The sequence below is a fragment of the Eleutherodactylus coqui genome, chromosome 8 (assembly GCF_035609145.1).
Source record: "Eleutherodactylus coqui strain aEleCoq1 chromosome 8, aEleCoq1.hap1, whole genome shotgun sequence".
Taxonomy (NCBI): Eukaryota; Metazoa; Chordata; class Amphibia; order Anura; family Eleutherodactylidae; genus Eleutherodactylus; species Eleutherodactylus coqui.
Window position 1 is genome coordinate 94,828,046 of NC_089844.1, and position 26,113 is coordinate 94,854,158.

Sequence of the window (26,113 nt, forward strand, 5' to 3'; positions counted from 1 at the left end):
TTTGTTCTCCACGGGGAAACAATGCTATCAGCACTCCCAGTGGAGAACTGCTGATGAGGCTGAAGGACGATTTTTAGGTTAGACTGAATTTAACGATCAGCTAGCAGTGCCCGAAAAGCACACGATGGGCGCACATTTAGACGCATCGATTAACGCTAAAACGATCGCTGATTAGCGTTTTCTTTTTAGCGATCATCGGCTGGTGTAAATGCGCCTTTACTGTCATGAAACCAAAGTTGCTGTGTAACCCTAGCCTTCCAGTTGACCATACGTCCTTTTGTGCTGTCCTACATACTGCCTGAATGTATAGGATAGTGACAATAGTATTAGCAATTTGCAGCCAACAAGCATCCTTAAAAAACTTTTCTGATTTCATACAAATTACATTTTGTTAGAACAATAAGTACTGTATTTTAGTTCTGCTAATGCCACAAGCTACACTGATGGTGCTGACCACAGCAAAATTTTAATGTGCTTGCATCTTTCTGGCGAGGGGTAGAGGGGAGCTGTATGCATTTGGCAGAAATCCTTGGTGGCGGACCCTTGGCTATCTATTATCTATGGCCTATCCTGAGGATAGGTGATCAGTGGTGCTTGTGGGCGATCTGTCACCACTTTTTAAAATTAGTTTCGCAAATTGTTCACCATTAAATATGCCTAAAAAAATAATTATTTCTTAAATTGTCTTTTCTGCAAAACATAAATATTTATAATCTTATTCAGGTGGTATAAATGCGGCAATAACCTGCAAGATAGTGTAGAATGGGTCAACTCTGGTATTTGTGGATTACCTGTCCCCACTTTTTGATCAGTAGTTAGAAAAGCTGAACAACCCCTTTTTAAATGGGTTTTGTAAAAAAAAATATCAATATTTACCTATTCCAAGCCCCGTCAGTCTTCTAACCGCATCTTCTCCAGTGCCCCGGGTCACCTCAACTCCAGCTGGCCGCATCCTTTTCCTATGTGTTCATTCTCTGCATTTTTCTTCCAGCAGGTCAGTATTGGTTACGCCTAGAAAGGAATGCCGATCTATTGCTGAGACTGCACATGTGCACTGGCTCTCCGCGAGAGTTCATATACTATTGCACAGAGGCGACGCACATGCGCAGTCTTGTCAATAGGTCGGCACTCCCTGCTAGGCTATGAATGCTACATCACTAGTGATGTAGTGTACATTGCCCTCCAGGAATGGGACTGCAAAAAATGAACGCTTCGTCACCGGAAGACTGAGAATCGGCTGGCCTGCAGTGAGGTGACCCGGGGGAGACTACAGGGGACGGGAGAAGATCGGCAGGGATTAGATGCAGTAAGAATACTGAGGGGGGAGGAATAGATAAGTATAGAATTTTTGTTTTCTAATTTCAAACCCCTTTAAGGTTTTCCGAGAACGGACCATAAAATTGCAAACAGAGACACAATTCAATGGAAGTGATTGTAAATAGTTTAGCTAATTGTTATATTTGTGTCAACATAGGTATAATATAATCTGCATTAAGGACCAAGTTGCATATCTGTGTAAAGTGCAATACCATTCATTTAGTGTATGAAGGAGGGCACAGAATGGCCTAATTTGAAACTTAATGTACCCAAAATCCTATTGCCATCTGTAAATGGGCAAATAGATGCTTATTCTGTATCACTAATATTTAGATTTCTACTTACTGGAACTTACCTGCTGTGTATTTACTAAGGGACCATGTATGACGATGCATAGAGGACCCCTGAGCTCACATAATACAAGTGGGGGGAGGACTCCTAGCACTCCAAGATGCAGAGCACAGCCATTTGTGGACCCAAAGTGAGGGAATGTAATTCAGTAGAGAGAGGACTATTACAGATCCATAAACCACTTACTAACCGCTGTAGTTCAGTGGGGAGTTCAAGTGTGTCAGTGTCTTTAACCAGTTCCTAGCTGCCCTATAAATGGTAAGTTAGCCCATGCTCCTTAAAGGAGATAACACTTATGGTCAGGAAGTGGTTAAATTACATGAATTTTAGTGGAATTCCTAACTAAGTCGTGAAAGGAGAAAGATTTTTTTTTTTCTTCTTCCTATTGAATAATCTAACAGCATTAAAAAAACGAAAACTGTTCTTTCTTGAAATCCATGATGTTCTGTCCATTTTAAATGTGTTTGACGTCATGTCAAACAATATATTTAAGAAAAGGTCATATAAAACATATCTTAGGTCATTTTGAGCATTTCATTTAATTTAAGACATGCAACGCTAATAAGAGGGCATCCTCTACAGTTAGAGGAAGGAAGATTTTATCACCAACATAGGAGGGGGTTCTTTACTGTGAGGCCTTAGTCAGACGGGCAGTTTTTCGCGCGATTTGCGCATGCGTCCGGCGATTTTATAAAACCATTGCTTTGCAATGGTATCGAACACATGAGCGCTTTTTATGCGCTCGTCCGATAAATTATAGAACAGAAATCGCAGATCGCACCTATCTGCGATCTGCGATTCCTGTTCTCTTCTCTATATGCGCTCAATGGGGCCGGCGGCAGCAGGGACCAATCAGGGGCAGCTCTTAGCTTCTGAATTCATGAATGACAGCTGAGAGCTGCCCCTGATTGGTCCCTGTGCTGAGCCAATCGGAGGCAGCACTCACTCACCCATTCATGAATGGGTGTGAGTGAGAGCTGCCTCTGATTGGTCAGGCTGTGACCAATCAGAGGCAGCTCATTCAGCAGGCGGGGATTTTAAATCCCCGGCTGCTGAATACTACAGAGAGCAGTTCAGGAGAACTGCTGCCGGCCGCGGCTGAACTCCGCCTGCCGGGACCAGGTGAGTATATATATATATTTTTTTATTTTTACACATTTCTGGATGAATTACAGGGAAGGGCTTATATATTTAAGCCCTTCCCGAAAATTCATCGTGAAATTGCCCGCAGCGCATTGCTTTCAATGGAGCCGGCTGTATTGCCGGCTCCATTGAATTCAATGCGCTGGACAGCTCCGCCCCATTTCTATTGAAACGTGGCTAGGAGCAGTTTTTTCGGGCGATTTTTCGGCCCCGGTCACGCGATTTGCGGATGCGCATCCGTCATGCGATCCGCAAATCGCGGGAAAAAACGCCCGTGTGACTAAGGTCTAAGAGCAGTGAGACTGTGGAACTTTCTGCCTGAGGATGTGATGATGGCAAAATCTATAGAGGAGTTTAGGAGGACTAGACTGAACTAGGTGAACATTGTCTCCCTTCAGCCTAACATACTATGTTGCTAAAATAAAAGGCAAACAAGAATACACACGTTAGTGAACTGTGGAGGAAAGAATGTTAAGCAGATTTCCAGATGTAATAGAACACTTGTCATGTATGTACGAAGATAAGAGAAAAGGATGCTGAATTCTGAAGTGCTAGGTGCCAAGTACTTGTCTTGCACACATTTAGTTATTTAAATATTTGCACCGAATGTCAGGCTGGCAGTCAATAGCTGTTAGACATTATTATTAGAAATTGTTATTTTCCAGAGTTCTTTGGAAACAAGATGTCTCTTTTTTTTTTTTTTTTTCCTAATATATTTTATAATGAGATAGACAAAGATTTGAAGAGACTGCGTGTGCTGGGCCCAGTTCACATTTTGTAGTTTTCATTTAATTTCGGATACTAGTGAATTATAGCCCAAAAAAAAGAGAAAGACGGCATATTCACGCAGTAAGTTCAAGTTAGTGAACTGTGCCACGGTTTTTTGACACTGTAATATATGGCCGAAATCTGAGGTTAAGGATTCTGCTGTGAGTTTGCACATACAGATTTACCTCCATGTCACAAATCCTAATGTGTGTAAAGGCGGCCTTGGAACTCGAAGCACTATATTTTTACTCTTTTTATCCATTCTAAGGCTATTTCACAATAGTGAGCTCGATATTTGGCTGAGAAACTCTGACTGATATCTCGCTTCCCAACGCGCGGTTTCCCGTAAACGCGCGATTATTTATTCAAAGTGGTCTTGCATTACTTCTGTGAAATTGCGATCCCCTGGCGTGTATATTACCTATGTCAGAGTATCGCAAGTGTTTCCCTTTGATTTAAGAAAGAAACCTCATACTCGCATGCAATGTCTTTTAAGGTTCTATTGAAAACAATGGGTGAGGCGTTCAACGTAAACGCCAAAGGATAGAACATGCCGCGATCTTTATCCTCACAGCATTGCTGCAAGGGAAAAAAATCGCCAATGTGGATCAGTCCATTAAAAAGAATGGTGTTCATATTTGTGCGAGTTCTGTGCGTCTTGCAACGCACAAAGCTCACGCAAGATTCTCGCCCATGTGAATGAGCCCTGACTTTGGGCTTGAAAAAAAAAAATTAAATGTGAGCTAGGCCTTACAAGGCTTACATGGTTTCTGCAGCTCCCATTCACTTCAATGAGACCTACTGGAATAGCTCTGTGCTAGGTGCTCAAATCTTTCCAACAGGTAGTCGGGACAGAGCAGTTGGGTTTTGCCCCCCTCTGCCTTGAAAAGCTGAATATGCCTTAAGTAATTTTGTTCTAAACTAAGCTAAATATGCTTGGAAATGAATTTATAGCCGATATTTGCTATCAGAGGCATATAGAGATTTCTTTTGATTATTGTTCACATATATTACATATGTGATCATAATCTGTTAGCACGGCTAATAATTTAGTCGCTTCATTCTATGTAACTATTGGTGTTGGGTATAATTTAGTAAATATTTCTATGCCCCAATTTATAGCTTAATTATAACAGTACCGTTGCCAATTAATTTGAAATGTGTGATTATGAAGCATTAAAATGTACATTCAAGCTGACATTGACTTTGCAAGCAAAAATGCCCTTGTAAGTACTTGCAAGAGCGAAACATCCAGGAAATATTGTAGTAGAACATCACATGCAATTTCTAGTTAAGTACAGCCAGCTTCTACAATCCGTGTTCCAAATTAGATCCACACAATGGTGTGGATCGGGACCAATATTTGCAGCACAAAACATGCTGTGGATTTTGGTATGGATCTGCACTAAAATAGATAAAAGGCCCATTTGCACGAGCAGATAATCGCTCAAAGCATAGTTTGAGCGACATCTTTGAGCGATCATTTTGCATAAAAATTAATTGGTATTTAAGTAGCTACCCAGCTACTTAAATACCAATTAAGTGTGCAAATGAAGCCTTCACTGAATGCAGCTAATAGCCCGAGGGCTATTATCTATGCTCAGATCCTTTGTTCTCCATGGAGAAACAATGCTATCAGGGCTTGTTTTTTGCAGGATGGGTTGTATATTTTAACGGTAATATTTAATATACCATGTAGTGTACTAAAAAACTTCTTAAGATTTGTAAATGTAACAAAATTGACCCCCCCTTCCCAAAAAAAAAAAAAAAAAAAACTCCCAAAAAACACAATTCTACCATTGTTGGGGGTATTGTTTTTACAGCATACGCACTGCGGCAAAAGGTACATAATAACTTTGTTACTTTGTTCTGTAGATCAGTATGATTAAGGCAATTCTACTTTTTTGAATTATATTTTTTTTCTTTTTGCTGTTACTTTAAAAAAAAAACAAAAAAACTTTGAAAATTAGAATATTTTCTGCCTCCATCTTCTAACATCCATAAGAGCCGTGCCTGCAATTCCAAGCGTCAGCCGCTATATGGAGGTCAGCGCGGAGGCTTCTGCTCCCACCTTTGTGTTTATTGCAGTGCTGACAGCATGTGCCTGCTCAGCTGATCGGTAGGGGTCCCGAGCGACGGACCCTGGCCGATCAACTATTGATGACCTATCCTGATGAGTATTTCACTGGAAAACCCCTTTGAGGTCCCATTGAAATCAATAGACGATGCGTTCCGAGGAATGTGAAAAAATAGAACCTGCCATGATTTATTTCCTCGCAGCATCGCTCATGTGTATGACTTAATTCAAAAGAATGACATTCATATTTGCGTGAGTTTTGCGAGTCTAACAGCGCACAAAACTCTCATGAGATTAGCGTTCATGTGAAACTAGTTCAGGTGGATATATATAAAGAAAGTACATATAAACCTGGAAGAAGTGAAAAAGCGATTAGTGTTTTTATAATCTGCTTTCGGTCGCCATAGTGAAGAAACGCAGCGCTCGGTGTAGTGAGTCTACGCGAGAGTTAATATTTCATGAGCATACCAGCTAGACAAGGTTTCCGTTACCAGCTTCAATTAGAGATGAGCTGTGTATTCGCTTCCCAGTAGAGTAGATACGTCTAGTTGTGATAAGACTCGAATTTTACATTTAGCTAATTATAAATACAGAGACACGGTTATATTATCATGCAAATCTAGGAATTACATAATTTATCTCCCTCCTGATTGGAATGTGTTTTATGATCGTCTTTCTAATTGTATTGCTATGATGTATGAAAAGGTGCAGAGGAAAGGAGGAGGCAGAAGTGTAAATTACGCCTTATAAATTTTGAGAAATGTATTTAATTGAGCTAAATGACTAAAGATGATGAGGAGGTGATAGATGATCCTACAATCATTTTACTATTACCTTTTCAGTTGAGATCTTATTATCTTTTTCATCTCTTTGACTTTTTGGTTAGATGTTCCTAAGCTCCCCACAACCCACATTGTACTACAGTATTCACATACTTTTTTTTTCTTTTATAGAGATAAATGTGAAAACCATTTGAGATGTTACAGACACATATCTGTTACCAATGTCCTGACTAGACATAGTACACCGTTGTCCTAGGCCGGTATAGTGTAGCTAATGATGAACACAATCAACTGACCACATCTTGATCTTGTTTGTCATCTTCTATATTTCCAATCTTTGTATTCTAAATATTATGTATTCCAGACTCTGGGCTTTTAATATGTGGTCCTTGTCGTATCTTGGTGGGTTTAAAAAACTTCCATCTAATGTAGATTGCAATCTTTAAGATATGTGTAGACTTGTAGTAAAATTCTTTAACGCCCAACAAGCTCAAAGGGAACCTGTCGCCTCCCTACAGCACCATAAACTAAGTTATGGTGGCGTTACGTCAGGTGAGGGGTAGCGGATTATGTATTTTTTATACTTGCCTAATACCCGGTTCCCATGATGTTCCCCGCTGAAGATCGCGCACTGCACAAAAATCCTACTCTTCAAATTGCCATGCGCACTCTTCCATAGACTTGTATAACCATATAATTATTGACCAGGTCTCAACCCTACAACTAGGGCATTGACATTCAAGAGGTTAAAATAGTTCTCATTAGTTGGGGGTACAAGTGTAAGACTGGGCTCCCACAAGTGTAAGGCATGTGAGAGGCCTGCAGGGGATTCCGGCTGTGGGCCCGGCCGGTCACCCTATGTACCTGATTTTCCTGTATTGTGGATGACTGCTAGTCATGAACAGTACAGTTTTGGGATTTTTTCAATGCTTGTATTTCCGATGCCGTCACTAAGCAATGATGCGGGTACCTGCAGCCCATATACAATGTTAATTGCATATGAACTGTGAATCAACAGCCTCGATTGACTTCAGTGGAGGCCTCCGTCCGTGGCAAAATAGAGCATGCTACACAATTCGTATCCACGAGTGCGAAGGAAAAATCGAAAGTTCATGCCCTTCAATGTCTTTATTTTGGCCCATAGCCTCCACGGACGCCGATCGCGGATTCCACAATTTGCATCTGTTTGTATGAGACTCAAATCGAGAAATCATTGGAATGAGGGAACACTGACAGTCATTTGTTTTAAAATGACGTCCATTTACACTTTGTCATTCGCTAGTGCATTTGATGGATGGTCTTTCAGAGGACGGTGCCAGAGAATGAGAACGATCACTTTTTACACATAATGACTTGCAGACGACTGAATGATTGTCGTTCAATCGTTGGCTGTGTTTATACTGAAGGTTAGGGTGAAGTCACACGAACGTATATCAGCTCGGTTTTCACGCCGAGTCGATATACGTTGTCCTTGTGTGCAGGGGGGGGAGGATGGAAGAGCCAAGTGCAGGAACTGAGCTCCCGCCCCCTCTCTGCCTCCTCTCCGCCCCTCTGCACTATTTGCAATGGGGAGAGGTGGGACGGGGGCGGGGCTAATTCTCGGAACTTAGCCCCGCCCTCGCCCCGCCTCTTCCCATTACAAATAATGCAGAGGGGCGGAGAGGGGCCGGGAGCTCAGTTCCTGCACTTGGTTCTTCCATCCTCCCCCCCTGCACACGAGGACAACGTATATCGGCTCGGCATGAAAACCGAGCTGATATACATTCGTGTGACTTCACCCTTACACTGAATGATTTAGTTCAGTTTTGCATGATCCAACGATTTTTTGAACGATCGTCGTTTCGTGTAAAAAGGCCTTTATAGATGTTTTTTAGTATCCACACAATGTTTCTTGGATGATATTAGTGGGTAAGCAGACGTTCAGCATGTAATGTCTGTTAGTACTACAGTTTCTGAAGTTGCATGTGGTTTATATTGCTTACATCTCCTGTGCTGCCTTGTCCAGATAGGATGAACTGCTGCAGATTTACGAGGTGAATGCTCAATCTTGTTTAGAAATGTTACAGATTGCGTTCCTTTATTGTATCAGCTGAAAGAATCTGCCACGTGTGGAAATGCAATTCACGCTTTAATAATGGTCAATGTAAGACGAAAATGCTAAGTCACCGTGTTCCCGGATGTCAGTGTTCTTGGAACGCCAACACTCCTCTCATCACAGACACACAAAGCATAATTTTATGTAGTAGTCCGGGGAATCAATCACTTCATTTTGCCTTCATTCATCAATTGATACTTTGTTCATTCTTGAAATAAGAAATACAGAGATGAAGAGTATAGACTAATTTGACTGAATCTAGATTCTTTAAAGTATAAAGTAATGGAATATTCCTGTCATTACACAGTAGCATTGTTACAGCGGATGTGTGTGGAGACAAAGCTTAGGTGTTTTCAGAACATCTTTGTCCTACTTAATATAGTATGTTTTGGGAATTAAGTTCTGATGATATTCCCACATTGATGAAGGGTATCGTGCTCTGTTCCAGATTTATGTATTGTTAGGATGTCACTCAGAAAATACTTAAACTAGCATTATGGAACTGTCACATTAATAGAAAATCTTCTTGTGTTTCCCAGGAAGTGTTAAAGATGTGTGTGACAGGTGCCAGATGATGAATTTTCATTATCCGGAAGCCTTTATCAAAATGTTTTTTAACTTTTGGAAAGATACCGTAATTTTCTCTCAATGGAATTGAAGTTATTCTGTATGCAGCGAAGTAAATATTATTGGAGGGAATGTATTTGATGTAATCTCTTTTATCTGAAGTAGAACATGGAAAAATTATTAAGATGATTAGAAAGAAAATGATTCACTGTGATGAAGCCGGGGCTACGATACTTATTCCGCATTTGTATGATCTCTTCACTTTTTTTTTGAAGATCCTTACCAATCATAAATAATAATTTTTGTATCATCTATTAATGTAACCTTTTTATGTTTTGTAACAAGGTAGCCTTTACTGGAGATCTGTCTCCTCTTTGTACTCTTGGATTTTTGTTGTTTTTTTGCAAATGGAAGGACTGAGAATTTCAAGTAAATTAATGTGTGCAGTATCCTTTTGTTAACAGTTTTTTATTTTTTTTTAAAGTTTTTAATGACGCCAGTTTAGGGAAACCAACAGCAAAGACTTTTTTTTTTGTCTGATTTAGTAAGTACACAGCTGTATTTGATAATTCCTTTGTTTGGCAATCTATTATAGAATGAAGCTTGATCCAATTAAGGAACAAGCAAACTACTTTAATAAGAAGTTCCACCAAAGTTCACTGTCCCTTTCCGACATGTTATGTAGACCTGACGTGAAGACTTTCATTTGGTTACATGACCTAAGAGCGTTATTGTCTGATCAAAGAGGTTGCAACATTCTTTTAGAGCAACTTTTGATATTGGTCATATGTTTCCTTCTTTAATATGTCTGATGGGGTATTTAAATGAAATTACCCTATAGAGGCTATACGTTGGCTTCTTTAGTAGTTATTCTTGAAACAGTAGTCACGCATGCAGTTTATTAACATACAGTTATGAGATGTGTCTATAGATATGGAAGCACAAAACTTTTAGGCTCAATCGCCACTTGCACGGATTCCACTGCTGAATCCCGCAGCGGAATCCAGCCACGCCCATGGACATGGGGAGGAATAAACATTTTCTTACCTCTTCAGTGCGGATCTCCTCTGTGCCAGCCGGGATCTTCTTTCTTTAGCACAACGGGTGCAACCAGACATGTTGGCTGCATGCAGAGTGCTGTTTTTTTTTTTCTTAGTCTCCTGCTTGTCTACGAATCTGCGGCACAGCCACAATGACAACTGTGGGTGTGCCGTGGATAGGATGGCTTCCATTGACTTCAATGGAAACTGTCTCTGCAGGATCTGCAGAAAAATGGAGCATGCTGCAATTTCTTCCCATGTGTGCAATCCGCATGCATTAAATTGCCCTGCAGATGCCAATGCATCCCTATGGGCTTCTAGATCTGTGGATCTTCCGTGCAGGAGACAAGCAGATTTTATAGTTAAAATGCGCCCAAGAACTTTGGACCTTATACTCCATACTGACTTTTTTTTGTTTATGCAGAGACATTTGGGATAATGTTGCATTTTCCTCATTAATGCTTCTAAAAGAGAACCTTAAGAGAACAGATGAAGTATAGAGCTTGAGTTTTAGAAAGAAGGGTGGCCTCTAATCTGGTTTATTAAGTGATCAGATTTAAAGGGAGTTTTAAATTCATGTTTTACATATGTAAGAATAATAGAACATGCTCCATGCCCTCCTTTCCTGACTCTCCTTCAGCGCCTCAGCTCCAATCGCCTCTGTGATTTAGTGTTTGCAGGCCTCAGTTAGCCTGTGTATATACAGCACAGGCTGCTGCAGCCAACCACAGCGCTTGAATGCTGAGGTGTATGATTGGTTGCAGCAACCTGTTATGTCCCACAAACCGGCTAACTGCAGCCAATCAACATAGACTGGGTGGGGAGAATGGAGTTGCAGTGCTGGAGCTGGGAGAGGTTTGTATGTTTTATGATTTTTACATCTGGGGAACATAAATTAAAAAAAAAAAGGATTTATAACCCTGACAACCCCTTTAACTGTAATGTGTGATATGTTGATAGTCCGGAACACAATTTGGGTTTTACAGTACGCGTTTCTTTCATTACCTTTACTTTTGGCTCTAAATATCTGAAGATCTGTTATGGCAGATGATCGGCTTTTAGAGAAAAAGAAATGGGCAATTTTCACATGACGATTATTGCCCAAAATTAATTCAAACAAGCTATAATCGTCCAATGTAAAAGCGAAAAAATTAATTTCATTCATTATCTTCCAATGCTCTCTGCTCAGCGCCTCATATAGAAAGTAAAGAGCTGAGCGAGAAGCCTGTAATTCAACGGTGAAGTCTCCTAGTCTAAATGACCGTAGCGGCGACATCAGCACTCGTACAGTCATTGAGACGACTGTCATCCCATGAAAAGGGACATTAAGACATGCAGTGATTTTTTTTTAATTTTTTTTTTAATCAACGCCAGTCCATGTAAAAAAAAAAAAAAAGCTGTCATGTGAGTAGGCTAATTGGCTGTAAAATACACAAATCACACTCACAGAAAAATCCGCCATCTGAATAGGTCCTTGGAACTAAATTTTGTTCAAAGCCTAGGAATTGAGTTCTATGTATAAGAAGTGTAGTACTCCTGCAGTCCCCGTAGGGCTTGCCCTTTACATTTCTGGCTTTCATCCAAAATATCATGCATATCTAGGAAAAAACCCCAGTGTTTTATTGAAGTGCTACTCTCACACCATATGCAATGTTTGCTGATATATATATATATATATATATATATATATATAAATAAATATAATCTCTGTGTGTGTGTGTATATATATACACTACCGTTCAAAAGTTTGGGGTCACATTGAAATGTCCTTATTTTTGAAGGAAAAGCACTGTACTTTTCAATGAAGATAACTTTAAACTAGTCCTAACTTTAAACAAATGCACTCTATACATTGCTAATGTGGTAAATGACTATTCTAGCTGCAAATGCCTGGTTTTTTGTGCAATATCTACAAAGGTGAATAGAGGCCCATTTCCAGCAACTATCACTCCAGTGTTCTAATGGTACAATGTGTTTGCTCATTGGCTCAGAAGACTAATTGATGATTAGAAAACCCTTGTGCAATCATGTTCACACATCTGAAAACAGTCTAGCTCGTTACAGAAGCTACAAAACTGACCTTTCTGTGAGCAGATTGAGTTTCTGGAGCATCACATTTGTGGGGTCAATTAAACGCTCAAAATGGCCAGAAAAAGAGAACTTTCATCTGAAACTTGACAGTCTATTCTTGTTCTTAGAAATGAAGGCTATTCCATGCGAGAAATTGCTAAGAAATTGAAGATTTCCTACAACGGTGTGTACTACTCCCTTCAGAGGACAGCACAAACAGGCTCTAACCAGAGTAGAAAAAGAAGTGGGAGGCCGCGTTGCACAACTAAGCAAGAAGATAAGCACATTAGAGTCTCTAGTTTGAGAAACAGACGCCTCACAGGTACCCAACTGGCATCTTCATTAAATAGTACCCGCAAAACACCAGTGTCAACATCTACAGTGAAGAGGCGGCTGCGGGATTTTGGGCTTCAGGGCAGAGTGGCAAAGAAAAAGCCATATCTGAGACTGGCCAATAAAAGAAAAAGATTAAGATGGGCAAAAGAACACAGACATTGGACAGAGGAAGACTGGAAAAAAGTGTTGTGGACGGATGAATCCAAGTTTGAGGTGTTTGGATCACAAAGAAGAACGTTTGTGAGACGCAGAACAAATGAAAAGATGCTGGAAGAATGCCTGACGCCATCTGTTAAGCATGGTGGAGGTAATGTGATGGTCTGGGGTTGCTTTGGTGCTGGTAAGGTGGGAGATTTGTACAGGGTAAAAGGGATTCTGAATAAGGAAGGCTATCACTCCATTTTGCAACGCCATGCCATACCCAGTGGACAGCGCTTGATTGGAACCAATTTCATCCTACAACAGGACAATGACCCTAAACACACCTCCAAATTGTGCAAGAACTATTTACAGCAGAAGCAGGCAGCTGGTATTCTATCGGTAATGGAGTGGCCAGCGCAGTCACCAGATCTGAACCCCATTGAGCTGTTGTGGGAGCAGCTTGACCGTATGGTACGCCAGAAGTGCCCATCCAACCAATCCAACTTGTGGGAGATGCTTCTAGAAGCGTGGGGTGCAATTTCACAAGCTTACCTCAACAAATTAACAGCTAGAATGTCAAAGGTGTGCAATGCTGTAATTGCTGCAAAAGGAGGATTCTTTGACGAAAGCAAAGTTTGATGTAAAAACAATGTTATTTCAAATACAAATCATTATTTCTAACCTTGTCAATGTCTTGACTCTATTTTCTATTCATTTCACAACGCATGGCGGTGAATAAGTGTGACTTTTCATGGAAAACACAAAATTGTTTGGGTGACCCCAAACTTTTGAACGGTAGTGTGTGTATATATATATATATATATATATATATATATAAATTCTCACATATATAATTTATACAGCATTGAGAACATTGCCTTCTATGTGAGAGCAGCAGGGACCCTTTCTCTTGCAGCCCTAGGATATCTGACTGCTGACCTGCTGTAGGTTTTGCAGCACACACTACCCATCATCATGCATATTCCTACACTGCAGATTTCCAAGGCACACAGAGCTGTAAAGTGAATATAGACTTTGCCAAGCTGATGTAAAACCAGTAGACTAGTTGAACAGTAACGATTTGTTTTTTGATAACATTTCCAGTATGTAAACACCCTTAAGCTGGTCAGTTTTATCTCTGCTTCAACAACTTGCTAATCGGACAATGTAAGGTAGACAAATGTAGCGTATGTGAGGAGCCTATCAGGAGGCGACCAGTATTGTTTGTTCTCCAACATCTGTTTCGCAGCAGATTTTGTTATACTATTGACCGAAGCTCCAGGATTTCCACTGAATTTTGGGTGCCCTTCTTAATCCCGTTCTTGTTGCTACTTGCAGGCTTCACACTAGACTAATCCTAGCATGAACATATGTTCACTCCTATCATTTCTATCCCGTAGTATATTCTGATCTAGATCTAAGCCCAATAACTTAAACAATGAGGACTGATTGTAAAAATATAAAGTTGGAAACTCATGACCTTTTTCGTTCATAATACTAAATTCTTAATTCTCTGACCAAAAGAAAGTGTAGTCATCTGCTTAAGATGAAGGAAGAGCCTCTACAGATGGGAAGCAATGAGTCTACTGTAGACCTCGTCACAGTAGCAGTGTGTATATACTGATCAGAATCCATACGAGAGTCCATCAGTGATTTACTTTAGAAAGGTTTTATCTTTCTGTTATGTAATGAAAAAACTTAGCTATATGGTTAATTGCCCTCATTGACAACAGCTGGTTTATTTCCGCTCAGCTGATGACTGATTTACAGTTTTTATACATGTAGGTGTGGCTGAATGCTACAGCTTCTTATTGGTACTTTTTAGTTCTATTTTTACTACTAGACTCAGAGATAACCTGTTTGCTCCGTAGACTGCAGTGCAACAAAGTATAGATGTGTGAGGGCTCCTGTCCACGGGCGTAGCGATATCCCGCGGCAGATCTCCGCTGCGGGAGCCGCCGCCGCCGGGGAGCAGGGGAGAGCTGACTGCTCTCCGCGCTGAGCCTATCTGACAGGCTCACCGCGGAGAATTGCGGCAATTCGCAGCATGCTGCGATTTAAATCCTGCAAGCGGAGAATCGCTATGATTTTCCGCTCGTGGACAAGTGGGCTGCGCTTTTCATAGTAAGTCTATGGAAAGCATTCACTGCGTTCCCCGCGGACAGATTATCGCTGTGGGGAACGCAGTGAAAATTCGCCCGTGGACAGGAGGCCTTACATTCCAAAGATTGCTTTGTTACCACATGAAGATCCCAGGCTGTCATGGAAAATAAACAGCACCTTGCAATTGCATTGCAGGAGGACCATTCGTGAGCCCCAAACTAAGATTGGGGGATTTAAATGCTACTGTCATAATTGACAGCAACATTTAAAGGATTAATGGGTTCCATCAGCGTCAACGCTCATAGCAGCTGTTGCTGACAAATGTCAGCTATTAGGAACTTCCAGCACCCACATTGTATGGAGTGGGATCGGTTTCCAATCGTCTTTCATGCAAGCTTTGAACACACAAGACATAACTGTATATCGCGTGTCGTTAAGGGGTTAAATATAAAGGTCTAGTCAAGGCTGACATTACACTGAAAGGCACCATGCTGCATCTCCTTTATATGTCCTGTAATCTGGTGCACAGTCACACAGTGTAAAAATAACCATACCGTACAGTGTCTTATTACCAGTACAATACAGCACGCTGCCTATATAACAATGCTAAGTACTACCGCCATCAGCATACTTTGTACAGTATGTTATTTTGCAATGTCTCATAAATACCACCGCACTGACCGTGACAAAATAATAGCTCTATACATGAGGTAATCTAATAACAGTGCATTACAATGAGTAAGTAATGCTGCTATATAATTAAGAGTCAGAGCAGCCAGTAGCTTCAGTTGCCAAGACCATTTATTTTATTTTAGATTTATTTTTGCAAGAAGAATATTGTGTTACCGAACAGGGGCATTACTAGGGTCTGAAAAGGTCAGGGGCCAAAGCCCGAAGCCATATGCTTTCACCCCACCAAAAAAAATTTGAGAACATTATAGCTATAAAACACCTTTTTGGCAAAATGGTAAATTGTGATAAGACTTAAGGCCCATTTACATGCAGCGATTATCACACAAAATTCGCTCAAAAGCCATGGTTTGAGCAATAATCGTTGTGTGTAAATGCTCCCATCTTTCACTTTTTGGCTGAAAAATGATTTTTAGGTGAATATAAAATCCATCATTTAGCCGGAGAGAAGATAACACAGGCCGCATGCTGTGTTTGCTGTCCATGGTGCTGTATTCTCCACAAGCACGCTAATTACATTGTATTTAGCAGATAGCCCATGGCAGAGCAAAGGAACTGATTGCAGAGAACAGACCACCTGCTGTTCTCTGCATACAGGTCCTGGAGGCTCATTTACATGCAAATGAAGGTGATAAGCTACTAATGGACATTAGTGTCCATTAGCAGTTTATGCAAAACAATCGCTCAAAATCTTTTGAACGATATCTTTGCATGTAAATGCTGCCGCCATTCATTTGGGGAGACCTGCCTGTGATTGGCTGAGCACCTCAGCCAATCACATTCAGCTCTTTAAGCAGGCGGGGATTTAAAATCCCCGCCTGCTGATAGATCAGCACCACAGTGCAGGCGACAGCAGGAGAAGACGCGGCTGAGCCCTGGCAGCTGAAGGGAGGCGAGTATCTATTTTTTGTTTTTTAAACCACTTTTACTTGATTTTCAGGGAAGGGCCTATATTTGAAGCTCTTCCCTGAAATCAATTGCCGGCAGCAGAATCCTCTACCGTAGCTGACATGTGTGACAGCTGCGGTAATGAATTGAAGAATTCCTCTGCTGCATCTGTCACAGATGTGGCAGATGTAGCCGCAGGGAATTTTTTTAACTAGTGGGGATGAAGGAAACATCTGCCGCATGCGGCAGATGTGTTCTCCATCCCCGCGGGGGTCACGGCAGTGGTGGACAGGTAAGTATATTTTTTATTTATTTTATTTTTTTTACACTAAAATTTTTCTTTTTCAGGGAAGGGCTTATATGTAAAGCCCTTCCCTGAAAAAGAATGCAGGTGTGCCGGCAGACCACGCACAGACCTGCATTCACGCATGTTTTTTCACATACATGGATGCGCACCTATGTACGCTCAAAAACACGCTCATGTGAAGCCACCCTAAGGTATAGATCTCCCTGTATATAGTGATAGGGAGCATGCTGGTATACCCTGGGTGTCTTTATGTATATAATTATATATGTACAGGTGGTATAAGTTATTCATCTGGTAGTGATATGGACCATGCTGGTATAACCGGGGTATATAATTATATGTACAGCTGGTATAAGTTATACATCTCCCTGTAAATAGTGATATGGACCATACTGGTGTAACCTGGTATCTCCTGTATAGGATTGCACATTTTTTAAATCCACATGCAGTTTTTAATAGTGTTTGTAGTTTCTTAAAAATGCATGTGGTTTTTGAATACCACATGCGTGTTTTTATGTTTTCTTTTCGTTTTTTAAAATATATTTTTCATTTCATTGTAGTTCAAAAATGCAACAAAAAACATGAACACAACCTAAGGGGCTACAAATACATTTTCACATACTCCAAGAAAGGAGGCATGTTTGGAAAGCTTATTCCAAGGGGCTAGTCATGTATGTAAATGTGTTTTGCAGCTGTATGCAGCGCGGTTTAGGTACGGGTACAGGTCGGGGGGCAAAGCTGAACTTTTGCAATCCCCTAAGCCTGCAGCTATGCCTCTGAGTGGCTTTCTGTGTCTGAGAGAAAATCGGTAAGACTGAGTTGGCGTTCTTTCGTAGTTACAAATAATTCTGTTGTCTTACATGGCAATATTGCTCCTGCCACCTACATGTCTACATATGTATCCACTACTATTATTATTTCTGGCTTCAATGTGTCAAATGTAAATTATTTCAGAATGTGATTTTTATTTTATTTTTTATTTGAACCCTTCATCTAAAACCATGTATTAATCTTTTAAAGGGGTATTTTATTTCCTATGGTAATTAAACACATTTTTGCTTCCATATATACATTTTCTAAAATTAACTGCGTTGTTCACGCTAATATTCCACTGTCTCTAATTGGGCTGAAATGTGTGAAAGGATTAGAAGGAACAGTTGATGTGGAATGTTCCCTTCAAAGAGATATTTTAATTCCAGTTCACTTATGATATCCATTGAAACTACTAATTGTGCAAAGAAAAGTGCCAAGGACTTCATGTGTGATCATAGTAAATGTACATTCTGTGGATAAAGGCATTTAGTAGGAAGTATACGAACGCATGGATGTGGCTAAAAAGTATAACCTTCAATATTGATTTGCTTATGGCTTTGCTTTCTATTAATGACATTAATTGCCTTTAAGTGGTTGTCCAGGATTGGAAAAACATGGCTGCTCTCTTCCAAAAACAGCTCCACACCTGTCCATGGGTAGTGTCTGGTATTGCATCTCACCTCCAACGAAATGAATGGAGCTGAGCTACAAGATCACATACCACCCAAAGACTGGTGGGGAGCTGTTTTTGGAAGAGAGGAGGCGATGTTTTTCTAATTCTGGACAACCACTTTAAGTCATAAAATCATAGAATGGTAGAGTTGGAAGGGACCTCCAGGGTAATTTGGTCCAACCCCCTACTCAATGCAGGATTCAGTAAATCATCCCAGACAGATATCTGTCCAGTAGAGATGAGTGAGCATACTCGGTAAGGCGATATACTTGAGAGAGCATCACCTTTTTCGAGTACCTGCTGGTTCATCCCTAAAGATTCGGGGGCGGCGCGGGACAGCGAGGGGGAGCCGGGAGGAGAGTTAGAGAGATCCCTCTCTATCTCTCTACCTCCCAATCCCCTCTGCAACCCCCCGCTCACCCCCGCCCCTCCCCCCCCCCGAATCTTCAGGGACGAGCCAGCAGGTACTCTAAAAAGGCGATGCTCTCTCGAGTATATCGTCTTACCGAGTATGCTTGCTCATCTCTACTGTCCAGCCTTTGTTTGAAGGCTTCTGTTGACGGAGAACTCATCCCCTCCCGTGGTAACCCCGTGGTCATCCCCACCCTTACTGTCAGGAAGTTTTTTCCAATATCTAATCTGCTTTTCTCACTTTCAGATTAAATGGTGTTTGCAGTTTCTTAAAAAGAAATGTGGCTTTTGAATACCGCATGCATTTTTTGTGTGTGTGTGTGTTTTTTGTTTTTTTTTAATTGCGGTTCAAAAATGCAACAAGAAACATGAACACGGCCTAAGGAGCTGCAAATACATTTTAACATAGTCCAAGAAAGGAGGCATGTTTGGAAAGCTTATGCCAAGGGGCTAGATCATGTATGCAGCGCGGTTTATGTATGGGTACAGGTGTGTGTGTGTGTGACCAAGCTGAACTTTTGCAATCCGAGCCCCATAGCCTGTAGCTATGCCTCTGAATGGTTTTCTGTGTTTGTGAGACAAAATCAGTAAGGCTGAGTGAGTTGGTGTTCTTTCCTGGTTACAAATAATTCTGATGTCTCAATTGGCAATTTATTTGAAGATTTCCATTGAAGGAGAACTCGCCTCCTCTCATCGCAACCTTGTTCCACTCATTGATCACCCTCAGGGCTTATTCACACACATTTTCACGGCCGGCCGATATACGCTACCATCTGATGCATTGGATTCCAATGCATCAGATCACACAGGCGTATTCTCAGGGCATAAAAGCACCCGGCCGGCAAATATAGCGCTGGGCAGCAAAGATAGTCCTGGAACTATCTTTGTGCCAGAATACGTCAACCTCTGCATAGGCTCCAATGGGAGCCAATGACAGCGGCTGGAGAAGGAAGGTGGGAGGGAGTTTAGCAGCGTGGCTGCTAAACTCTCTCACCCTTATCTCCCCCTCTCTCCTCCCCTCAGGCTGTTTGCATTGGGAGGGGGCGGAGCTAAGCTTTATTTATCGATACTCAATACATTAGTATTGCCTAAACAGGCAACCCATATATCTTGTTGTCCAAGGAACGAATTCCTCCAATAATGTGAGTAAGGCCTCCTGTCCACGGGCAATGTTTCACTGCAGGATAACTATGGAAAGCGCAGCCCAATGTACACAAGCAAAAATCGCGCGATTTTGCGTCCACGCATAAAGATCGCAGCGTGCCGCGATTTTCCATGATGAAGCTATCAAACTGATAGGTTCATTGCAGAAAATTGTGGTGAAAATTGCGGTGACCGTGTTCTTCCATGGCGGAAATCTGCGGTGGTATATAGCAACACCCATGGACAGCCGGCCTAATGAAAGCAGAGTATGGCACCTGAGCGGATTTCCGATAGTATGCTCTTACATTCTACATAAGCAACAAGAATGAATCGATAAATAAAGGGGTTATCAATATCTGTTTGCATTTGCCGTTTGCACTAACCTCTATCATCAGTCTTCTATTTTCGCTCGAGTGTTTTTATTTAGCAATATGCAATGACTTGCTCATGTTAACATATCATCTTTTTCATATTAATCAACACTTGTCCTCCTCGGTGCCAAATACCCATCACCGCTTAGTATCATCTGTAAATTTGGACATTTATAAATAGTCATTTCAAAGGTTATTAGCAAGTACAGTAAAGTTCCATCTAACCCAGAAGTTTTGATGCAGCTGGATCCAGCATGTGTGTTAAGAGAATAGTAGATCAATGTATCAGTTAATTGTTCTTTTATTACATTGTAGACTAGAAAGATATAGCATGATACTAGTATAAGTAGGGAAGGGGTTAAATGAAACCTTTTCTATACCATTATGGGGTAGACAGACAAGATAAGAGTGTCCAGATTGCCTCCCTGGCATTCCTTTTCACTGAATTCATACCGGTTTCATTGTATGTTATAGTAACACCTTAGAAGGTGTAACTTATGTTAAACATTTTAGTGTCAGCCGTTCATGTATTATTATTAAACTTGGCGGTATATACTTTTCCTGTGATGTCATTTATGGTATATAAACCACATACACCTTAGAATAAATTAGAAATCATCTGATACGGCGCAGGCTGGTGTGATTTGTATTTCTCCTGGGTCCAGACTTCTGCACGAGATCTGGGATCATCTTCTCTTTGATAAACACATAAATTCTCCTTACAACGTGTTTGTAGGAATTCTTGCAACAACAGAAGCCAGAATACTATATATCTCCAATCAGAAGACTTCTTTTACTGTAAATTACAACATACCGGATTGTATGTTAACATTTGCTTTTGAACGGGTTTCCCAAATCATCTTCACTCCCAATTATACAGATCATAGATCTATCATAGTAGGGGGTCCACCATTATTAATCTTAATAGAAATATATGCAATAATCAGAAACTGCTGAATGCATACAGATGCAGCAAAGTTTAACAGGACGCTTAACACTTTATGGTAACTCGCTGCCTTGGTTTGTTTACCCTTTCAATTACTTTACAATAGCTTTCATTGTGGTAAGATAAGAGAAAAGCTTTTTAATGACTTAAAGGGGTTGTCTCGCGGCAGCAAGTGGGGTTAAGCACTTCTGTATGGCCATATTAATGCACTTTGTAATATACATCGTGCACTAATTATGAGCCATACAGAAGTTATTCACTTACCTGCTCCGTTGCTAGCGTCCCCGTCGCCATGGATCCGTCTAAATTCGCTGTCTTCTGGCGTTTTTAGACGCGCTTGCGCAGTCCGGTCTTCTGCCTGGTGAATGGGGCCGCTCGTGCCGGAGAGCTGGTCCCGCGTCGTCATCGTAGCTCCGCCCCGTCACGTGTGCCGATTCCAGCCAATCAGGAGGCTGGAATCGGCAATGGACCGCACAGAGCCCACGGTGCACCATGGGAGAAGACCTGCGGTGCATCGTGGGTGAAGATCCCGGCGGCCATCTTGGAGAAGGAAGAAAGAAGTCGTCGCAGAGCGGGGATTCGGGTAAGTAATATATATTTTTTAACCCATCCTTTGGGTTTGTCTCGCGCCGAACGGGGGGCCTATTGAAAAAAAAACCCCCGTTTCGGCGCGAGACAACCCCTTTAAGATAACTTTCTGCAACAAGTTAACAAAGACAATCAAAAACTGCTACATCCATACGTTCCCGGACCCTTTAATCCTGACTATTAGATATACAGTATATTCTGAAATCCAAAAGGCGTACAGACACGTCTAATTATTTAAGATCCATATTTATTTTTCACTCTCAGCATTTAAGTGATGGTTGATAGATCTTCAAACAGATTTAATCTCTTCCTACTCTATCTTTGAGACCTTTAGGCCTCCACAACACAGGCGTTTTTGTAGCACGTTTGGCACTGTACAACGCTCCCATTCATTTCAATGGGGCTGCTCACACAAGCGTTGAAACGCATGGTCTCCAACACTGTTCTTTCACAGCGATGCATGTTCTGTTTTGGGCCGTTTTCAGCCCTGCGTCGCCCATTGAAATGAATTTGCAGTGGTTTCAGCACTGCTGAAAACATGGCACAACTTGGTACCGCGTTTTTGACAGTGCTAAACGTAAGCACTAGTTACAGTACCTTTAAAAAAATTTTTTAAAAAATCAATAAATAAAATCATTGCTCCCCAAGCAGGCGCCGTTCGGGTCCCTGCCGCTGCTCTCCAGAGCTCCAGACAGGCTTCCGAGCACTTGTCATTGCTGACAGGGCATCTTTTGGTACTGACGGGGTTTAAAAACCCTGCCTCCAGCAAGAGATTGCTCTGATTGGCTGAGCTCACAATGTTAATTGTGTAGAAGCTTGAAGGCCATCTGGGTGTATTCCATGGCAAAATATAGCATGTTGCGATTTTACTTCCGCTCATGGAATACGCAATTCGTATCCGCGAATGTGAACAAAAAAGTGAAAACGTATGCCTTTCAATGCCCGCGTTTTTTTTACTGCTGTTCATCCTGCACAAACAGCGATTATGGAATCCATAATACAAATCCGCCCATGTGAGCCCAGCCTAACCCTATCACACTCCATGACATATATATCATGAGTGGGGGTTACTTTCTCCCCATTATGAATCTTTACGTCCTACTGATCTGTCAGGTACCAATGAGATCATCAAAAGTAGCCCAGGTTGATGCACAAAGCCAGGATCCTATCGCTACTGCCGGGATCAGAACAAGCTCTGGTCCTGACAGTTTAACCACTTAGATGCAGTCAATGCTGATTGTGGCATCCAAATGGTTAACAGATGGAGGGGAACCTTCTGCAAGTCCATTAACCCCTTCCCACTCAGTCACAGCCAGCCTCCCGCTGCAACAGTGGGGGGGCATCAGAGATGCGTCCCCCGCTGTTAACCCCTTCACTGCCGCGATCTAAGTAGATCGCGGCAGGGAAAGAGTTCACAGAGGGAGCGTGCTCCCTTTGTGTCTTTAGCCGCCTGTCGCGATGTTATCGTGAGAGCCCGTCCTGTCGCCATGGCAACAGGACGCCAGACACTGGCGTCCTGTAGTGCCAATGCCTATGATCGCTGTATAAGCGATAAGGCATGGCAGGGCAGTAGCTTTGCCATGCCTTATCACAGCGATCAGCAGTACAGTGGTGAAAGTCCCCCAGGGGGACACAAGTTGTGTGAAAAAAAAAAGATTTAAAAAATGAATTAAAAAAAAAGTGTAAAAACCTTTTTTTAATGCTTTTTTTTCATATTAGCATAAAAAGGTTAAAAAAAAGTTAAAACCCCACATATTTGGTATTGTCGCTTCTGTAACGATGCGTACAATAAGCTGCACATGCTTTTGACTGTGCACAGAAAAAAGCGTAGAAAAAAACGCTAAAAAAACTGCGGCATGCCTCCCTAAAAACGCAAAAAAAAAGTGATTAAAAAAGCCGTATGTACCCCAAAATGGTACCAATAAAAACTACTCGGCTCGCAAGTAAGGAGTCCTCACAGAGCTCCGTACATAAAAAAATAAAGTTACAGGACTTTGAATGCAGCGATTTAGAAAAGAAAAAAAAATTTCCAAAAAAAGGGTTTGTATTGCAGAAAAGTGGAATAAGCTAAAAAAATGTAAGAATTTTTGGTATCGTTGTAACCGTACCGACCCGCAGAAAAAAAGGATTGCGTCATTTATGCTGCATGACTAACGCTGTAAAAAAATTAATGCGTTTTCTCTCCCTACGATCATAAAAAAAAAATAATAAAAGTTTTACAATATAGTCAAATGTACCCAAAAAGTGGCACAGATAAAAACTACAGTTCGCCACGCAAAAAACAAGCCCTTATACGGCCGTGTCGACGGAAAAATTAAAAAGTTATGACTTTTGATAAATGGAGAAGAAAATCCACCAAAAATCGTTGTGTTCTTAAGCCCAAAATAGGCCATGTCATTAAGGGGTATAACCCATCCCACGTTGGGTGCCCATAGATTGCCATATAAGCCAAACAATGGCTTGTGAGTATACTGTCTGCAGAAGCTTATTAGACTCTGCAAGAGGATCTAACAGGCTGCTTGTCAGCGCAAACCTGGCGGGTACTGAATAACAGACTGCGCTACAGAAACCAAGTGATCGCATGGTCATGTTCCCTAGTGGGACTAAAAAGTTTAATAACCCATTACAAAATGACAATTTTCCCTCCGACTTCGTTTCACTGTGTAAAAGAAATAAATGTATTGCTGGTATTGCATCAATACAGAATAGCTGATTTTTGCCCCCTTCAAAAAATAAATAAATAAAAGTATTACTTAAAATAATCAAAAGTGCATTTTTCCATTCCCCCTTATAGCATTAATAAGTCAAAAGGTTACATGTGTTCCAAAATGGTTGCATTGAAAACTCCTATGTATAGTAATGTGATTTGGGGCACATACCTAGCTAAGCCCCGCCTCCGACTTCCTGCATCAAGACTGTTACTAGAGACAGGCATTACTTGACAACAGGCAGTGGACAGCTTATTAGCAGGAAGGGAGCCAGTCAGAGGCTGCAGCCTCACATTCCCGAACCCCTGGCATCATGGCGCTCAGAATGTAAGCAGGGATTCCAGGAGAACAAGCGATTTACTTCTGGTGATGTCAGGTGTTGCAACAAACACCGGGACCGCAGCGGGGCTGCAGCACTGGGTCCCGGCAGTGGAGGAGGGGTAAGTAGTGCTCTCTTATTTTACTACAGTCCAGTACTATTGAAGGGATAGCAAAAGACAAAATGACATTCCATTGTGGCTGTAAATAATTTGGTTTAATTGTCCGATGTGTATACAGAAGACGCCGTTGCTCTGTTGTTTGTCCTGGAAATGTATGAATCAATTGACGGGCATGTTCTCGTAAGGTAAGTGCACACACTAAGTCCACAGCAAAATCTGGATATGTAAATGAAGATTTAGGTGTGTATTTGCCGAGGATTTCGCTTTATTGAAAGTTGTGGAATCGGAGGTTAAAACCCAGTAGAAATTGACATGCTGTGGAATTTTTAAAATCTGCACTTCCTGGCAATTTCTTTATTTAGCCCCAATGGATCAGGCTTATTTTCATATGGATTCCACAGCGTACAAACTGCAGCAGAAATCCAATTCTCACCCATGGGTTTCCAAAGTAGTTTCCTATTTAAAATATGTATTTAATATTGCATACACGGGGTAGTAACACTATTCAGTCAGGGCTGACGATGCCTGTTTGGGAATGCCATGTTCTCTACCTATTATATAACCGGTTCTGAACTGACTACATTTGGTGTATATGGTGAGAAAGGCTTCTGGCTTCAACTGTATCCTACGTGCTCCATTGAGCAGACAGAGTGGCTCACAAAGCATAAAAACTGTCATGTGAAAGCGCCGGGCTCCCATGAACGGATTTGAATTGTGGATTCCGCAATCGCCATCCACGTAGAAGATCCGCGGTAAAACACGGGCATTGAAAGTAAAGTATTTTTCAAATTTTCATTTGCACTCGTGGGTACGAATTGCTGATTTCTTGAGCGGAAGATAAATTGTAGCATGCTCTAGAGTGAATTCTGCGCGGACAGCCTTCATTGAGGTCAATGGATGTGTGCGTTCCATCGCCCATACACAACATTGCGTATGAGTGGCAGAATTGCTTGGAGCTAGGTATGGGAATACAGAGAAAAGAATGAATTCTGTCTAGAGACAGAGGGAGAATAAACTACTACTTTCTGGTGTTTACCCATCTGCGATCTTTTCTTCTGCGCAGAAGATACGCTGTGCATGCGCGTACATCTGCATGGAAAAACGCTCATATCCGTGATCTTCCGTGACCATTAGCCATTTACCACAATGTAGTGCAGATCTTCTGCTGCGGAAATCCGCATTCGGAATCTGACTTGTTTGTGTAAGTCCGGCCTAAGGGCTTATTCACAGGAGCGTATATCTGCTGTCGTTTTCACGGATGGCCGATATACGCTACCATATGAGCTGTCTTACCCCTTCCCTCCCCCTCGCCGGCTCTCTGCCTCTCTCCTCTGGCTGTTTGCAA

At 41.5% G+C, this 26,113-nt stretch overlaps 1 protein-coding gene and 1 long non-coding RNA gene across 7 annotated transcripts in view; one reads left to right on the forward strand and one right to left on the reverse strand.

Annotated features, from left to right (window-relative positions):
* The window catches only part of PARD3B (par-3 family cell polarity regulator beta), a 1,131,600-nt gene that overhangs the window by 75,918 nt on the left and 1,029,569 nt on the right, over nt 1-26,113 (forward strand). The gene's annotated exons all lie outside the window — the stretch shown is intronic.
* Nucleotides 1-26,113, reverse strand: part of LOC136576617 (uncharacterized) — a 154,687-nt gene that overhangs the window by 5,064 nt on the left and 123,510 nt on the right. The window contains exon 3 of one of the 2 annotated variants that reach the window (XR_010786394.1): nt 20,118-20,241. The exons of the other annotated variant lie outside the window; for it this stretch is intronic. This is a non-coding gene — a long non-coding RNA (uncharacterized lncRNA). Of the gene's footprint in view, nt 1-20,117; nt 20,242-26,113 lie in introns of those variants that run through there. 2 annotated transcript variants of the gene reach the window in all.